A 6,000-nucleotide genomic window follows, 5' to 3' on the forward strand; every position below is an offset into this window, starting at 1 on the left:
ACCAGTGTGTGGCAGAGTGTGTGTTGGGTGTCTCCCCATGCCAAGCAATTCTCCAACACCAGCTGGGTGTCCTACAACTCAACTCACTTGAAAGTATCTCCCTGGAGATAGCATCCGATTTCACAGGTTAGGGGCTCAGAACCACAAAACTGCCCCCACTTCATATGCCAGTCACAAGTCCAGGTTGTTAACCATACAGGCATACCTCTTTTTTTTTTTTTTTCCCCAGGCATACCTCTTTTTATTGTACTTTGCTTTATTGTGCTTCACAGATACTGTTTTTTTCTTTTTCTTTCTTTTTTGTTTTCTTTAACAAATTGAGAGTTTGTGGCAACCCTGTGTTCAGTAAGTCTATCTGTACAATTTTTCCAACAGCATTTCCTTACTTTGTGTCTCCGTCACATTTCCCTGATTCTTGGAATACTTCAATCTTTTTCACTCTCATTATTTGTCAGGGTGATCTGTGATCAGTGATCTTTGATGTTACTATCGTAATTGTTTTGTGGCACCACTGCACCCATGTATGCTGGTGAACTTAATCGAGAAATGTGTGTTGTGACTGCTCCATCTGGCCGTTCCCCATCTCTCTCCCTCTCCTCAGGCTTCCCTATTCCCTGACACACAGCAGTATTGGAATTAAGCCAGTTAGTAACCCTATAATGGCCTCTTAAGTATTCAAGTGAAAGGAAGAGTTACACATCTCTCACTTTAAATCAAAAGCTAGAAATGATTAAGCTAAGTGAGAAAGGCATGTTGAAAGCTGAGATAGGCTGAAAGGTAGGCCTCTTGCATCAAATGGCCAAATTGTGAGTGTAAAGGAAAAGTACATGAAAGAAATTGAAAGTGCTACTCCAGTGAATACAGGAATGAGAAAAAAGTGAAAGAGCCTTATTGCTGATATGGAGAAAGTTTTAGTAGTCTGGATAGAAGATCAAACCAGTCACAACATTCCCATAAGCCAGAGCCTAATCCAGAGCAAGGCCCTAACTCTTCAATTCTGTGAAGGCTGAGAGAGGTGAGGAAGCTACAGAAGACAAGTTTGAAGCTGGCAGAGGTTGGTTCATGAGGTTTAAGGAAAGAGGCAGTCATCGTAACATAAAAGTGAAGCAGCAAGTGCTGCTGTAGAAGCTGCAGCAAGTTATCCAGAAGATCTAGCTGAGATCATTAATGAAGGTGGCTACACTAAACAACAGATTTTCAGTGTAGACAAAATGGCCTTATATTGGAAAAGGAGGCCATCTAGTACTTTTCATAGCTAGAGAGGAGAAGTCAATGCCTGGCTTCAGAGCTTCAAAGGACAGGCTTCCTCTCCTGTTAGGGGCTAATGCAGGTAGTGACTTTCAGTTGAAGCCAGTGCTTATCTACCATGATGAAAATCCTAGGGCCCTTAAGAATTATGATAAGTTTACTCTTCCTGTGCTCTATAAATGGAACAACAAAGCCTGGATGACAGCACAAGTGTTTACAACATGGTTTAATGAATATTTTAAGCTCACCTGCTGAGACCTACCGCTCAGAAAAAGAGATTCCTTTCAAAATATTACTGCTCACTGACAATGCACCTGGTTGCCCAAGAGCTCTGATGGAGTTGTACATCAAGTTTAATGTTGTTTACATGCCTGCTAATACAACGTTCATTCTGCAGCCCATGGTTCAAGGAGTAATTTCAACTTCCAAGTCTTACTTTTTAAGAAATACATTTTGTAAGACTATAGCTACCATAGATAATGATTCCTCTGATGATCTGGGCAAAGTAAATGGGAAACCTTCTGGAAAGGATTCACCATTCTAGATGCCATTAAGAACATTCATGATTCATGGGAAGAGGTCAACATATTAACATTAATAGAAGTTTGGAAGAAGTTGATTCTAACCCTCATGGATGACTTTGAGGGGTTCAGGACTTCAGTGGAGGAAGTAATTGCACGTGTGGAAATAGCAAGAGAACTAGAACTAGAAGTGGAGCTTGAAGATATGACGGAATTGCTGCAATCTCATGGTAAAACTTTAACGGATGAGGAGCCGCTTCTTATGGGTGAGCAAAGGAAGTGGTTTCTGAGGTGGAATCTACTCCTGGTGAAGATTGCTGTGAAGATTGTTGAAATGAAAACAAATGATTTAAAATATTACATAAACTTAGTTAATAAAGCAGTGGCAGGGTTGAGAGAAAAATGACTCTAATTTTGAAAGAAGTTCTACTGTGGGTAAAATGCTATCAAACAGTATTGCCTGCTACAGAGAAATCATTTGTGAAAGGAAGAGAAGGAAGAGTCGGTGATCTGCCAAACTTCATTGTTGTCTTATTTTAAGAAATTGCCACAGCTGCCCCAACTTCATCAAACACCACGCTGATCAGTGAGCTGCCATCAACATGGAGGCTGGACCCTCCACCAGCAACAAGATTACAATTTGCTGAAGGCTCAGAAGATGCTTAGCATTTTTTTTTTAGCAATAAAGCAGTTTTAAATTAAGGTATATACATTTTTTTAAGACAGTGCTATTGCACGCTTCATAGACTGTAGTATAGTGTAAACATAACTTTTATATGCACTGGGAAACCAAAAAATTCATGTGACTCGCTTTATTGCTGTGGTCTGGGGACCGAACCCACAATATCTCCAAGGTATGCCTGTACTTCTGACCAACTGGCTATAAATCAGAGGTTCCCGTGACCCGCTCCTTGGGTTCAATTAATTTGCTAGAGTGGCTCACAGAACTCAGAGAAACATTTTACTTACTTAGATTATCAGTTTATTATAAAAGGCTCAGGAATAGCTGGCTGCAAGGGTAAGGTATGGGGAAGGGGCAAGGAGCTTCCATGCCCTCTCCCAGTGCCACTCTAGACCAGTCTCCACACGTTCACCAACTGGAAGCTCTAGATAAAGCAGCGGCAGCATTGAGAGTGGAGATAGGCTGGATGTTGAGTTCAATTGCCAGTGGCCAGTGTCAAGAGTGGGACTGAAAGTTCCAACCCTCTAATCACATGGTTGGCTCCACTGGCAGCCAGCCCCCATCCTCAGGTGTGGTCCAAAACTCACCTCATTAACATAACGAAAGACACTTTTCTCCCTCTCATCACCTTGGAAATTCCAAGGGTTTTAAGAACTCTGTGCCAGGAAAGGAGATGAAGACCAAATATAAATTTCTTATCACAATATCACACCTTCCCACTAGTTCAGCTGGATTGTGGCTGTATTGGATTAAGCTGACTGTGAGTCTGTATAAGGTAAAGGGTGAGAGCCCTCCTGTCACTTTCAGCTTTTGTTATTACACAGTGACTGTCCAAAAGAGGGTGTGGAGGAAATCTCAGGAGGAGGAGACACCCTGAACTGGCACAATTGTGCAATCATTTCCCGACAGATTGTTCTAGGGCACGTTACAGCAATCCTCATTTACCTAAAGGGTAACAGAATTTTCTAGCATTAAAACAACGCCCCCCCACCAGAAACCCCACATCATCTGAATCTATTTTCTAAGGAAAACAAACAAAATTCCCATTCAGTTAAAAATTTAAATTTGAAGTCTACTTGGATATTAGGCAGTGTTTTCAAATACAACTTGTAATCCTTCACTTGCCTGAAAATGATAGATTGATTCATGGTTGCCTCACTTTTATTTTTGCATCCAGACTTGACTGGTGTTTAACAGGGCTTCAGGGTATCATAATGGCGGAGGGCTTGGGTTTGTCGACTGAAAAAAAAGAAGCACAATGTGAGAATTGTGAGGTTTTTTTGTTTTGTTTGTTTGTTTTTTTGCGGTACGCGGGCCTTTCACTGTTGTGGCCACTCCCGTTGCGGAGCATAGGCTCCGGACGCGCAAGCTCAGCGGCCGTGGCTCACGGGCCTAGCCGCTCCACGGCATGTGGGATCTTCCCAGACCGGGGTACGAACCCGTGTCTCCTGCATTGGTAGGCAGACTCTCAACCACTGCGCCGCCAGGGAAGTCCATGAGGTAAGTTTTATTTGGGGCAAAATGAGGACTACTGCCTGGGAGACTGCATTTCAGATAGCTCTGAGAAACTGCTCCAAAGAGGTTGGGGGAAGGTCAGTGTTGTAAGTGATTGTAGTGAAGGGGGGGGGGGTGCATGCAGTCAAGCATGCAGTTGGACAGAGGCTTGCTGCTAGTCAGGAGGAGCAGATGTCACAGTTAATAATTTTAGTTCTTTTCTAGATGTGAGTAGATGCAAGAATTGGAGCTCGTAAGATCTCCTGAAAATATCTAACTATATATGAAGACCTGTTTTGCCAGTTTTTCCCAGATCACAGAGTGCCTCATTCCTGATCTCCACCCTGACCTCCTTTCAGGGGGTGTTGAAGGTCAGCAGCCACAGTGGCTCATGATTCAATCCTTGTAGAGGTAGATGACAATGCCAAATTTTAGTTGGCAGATTCTGAGGCAGACTGGCTTTGAATGTCTGCTCTTTATCTAGATGACCTTAGGTGAGTTCCTTTGTTTCTCCAAGTTTCAGCTTCCTCATCTGTCAAATAGGGATAGTAGTAGCAGTCCTCTTGGGGGTAGTTTGAGGATTAAATGAGATAATGAATGTGAACCAGAGCTACCTCATAGTGACAATTAAATGAGACTAAAATGCAGAGCATAGTGCCTGTGGCATAGTGTCTGGGTACTAAATATTAGTTGTCGTTTGAGAGATTTGGAATATCGTTTCACCCAGTAGTGATCAGACCCATGTACACTGGTTTTCATGAATGAAAGAGAGTGGGAAGACCAAAATTGAAATAATATCCTTGCATGTATTTAATTTGTCACTGCCCTGGCCAAGGCTCAAAACCTTGTCGTCATCCTTGCCCCCTTCCTCAACCCTCACTTCCAATTACTAGGTAAATTCCCTCAACTCTACATTGGTGGTGTTTTCCGTTAGTCATTTATTTTTCCATTCTCTATTGCCACCATCCCACATTCTCATTACTTCTTGCCAAGACAATTACATCAGTCTTCCGGGAACTTTCTTCACTTCTGTTAAAAAAAACAAAATTCAACAGTACATTTGAAGGTCTAGTTGGCTTTATTCAACAACTCATGAATCAAACAACACATCTATAGCAACTAGAAGAGTGCTCTGAGCGGGTGTACAAAAAGGAGAGCTTTTATAGGAAGAAGGGTGGGACAACACAAAAGAAAAAAGATGATTTCTAGGTCAGGATATCTTCTTTTTTGGGGAAAGGGATCATCAAAACTTTTATCATGCATGTTACCTCTTCTGGGGGTGGGGCGTGGATGGAGAGGGCCCACATGCAGATTACCTCTTTGGTGCTGACCAGAAAATTCCACTGGTTAAGATTACACTTCTGGGGAGGGTTGAAACTGCAACGAAGTCAAGTATTAAGTCTAGGCTTGGTATCATGGGAGCACAAGTGGCACCATTTTGGGCCTGTGGTTTTCTCGTTAACACTTCTAAAGACTGCCTTCCCCACCACCACTGAGTCTCAGCACATCACAATGGAACCAGCATTAGGTACCACCCAGTCAGGTGATTCACGAACTTGCCATGCATCAGAATCATCACAGGAGCTCATTAAAAATACAGACGCCGGGATCCTGCCCCAGACCTGGAACTTGTAGATCTAAGGACTAATTTAACCTCCTTCAGCTTGTCTCCTACCCCCATGTTATTCCTAAATTTAGATGTAGAGTTATCCTAGTTTGTAGATAAACCTAGGCCCCTGAGAAAGAGTGATTCCCTGGGTCTCAAGGGAAGTTAATTGGAGATATATTGTCAGAATCCTTGTCCTCTGAGGCATAGCCTTAAGCCACTTCCCAATCAGAAACTTCCGGTGGCTCTCCTCTGCTTTCAAAATAAAGCCCAAATCCTTGAGACTGACATTTAAACTGATGAAACAAAATTATTTTAAGGGAGGACAAGAAAAAAATCTAACGTAAAATTTTCTCTGCTTTTTGAACCACTATCCCCTCCCCTTTAGTGTACATTGTACATCTGTACTACACATTAACTAGGTTCCCTTAAAAGACACAGGAATGCCT

The sequence above is a fragment of the Lipotes vexillifer genome, unplaced genomic scaffold, assembly GCF_000442215.2.
Source record: "Lipotes vexillifer unplaced genomic scaffold, Lipotes_vexillifer_v1.1 scaffold2818, whole genome shotgun sequence".
Classification (NCBI taxonomy): domain Eukaryota; kingdom Metazoa; phylum Chordata; class Mammalia; order Artiodactyla; family Lipotidae; genus Lipotes; species Lipotes vexillifer.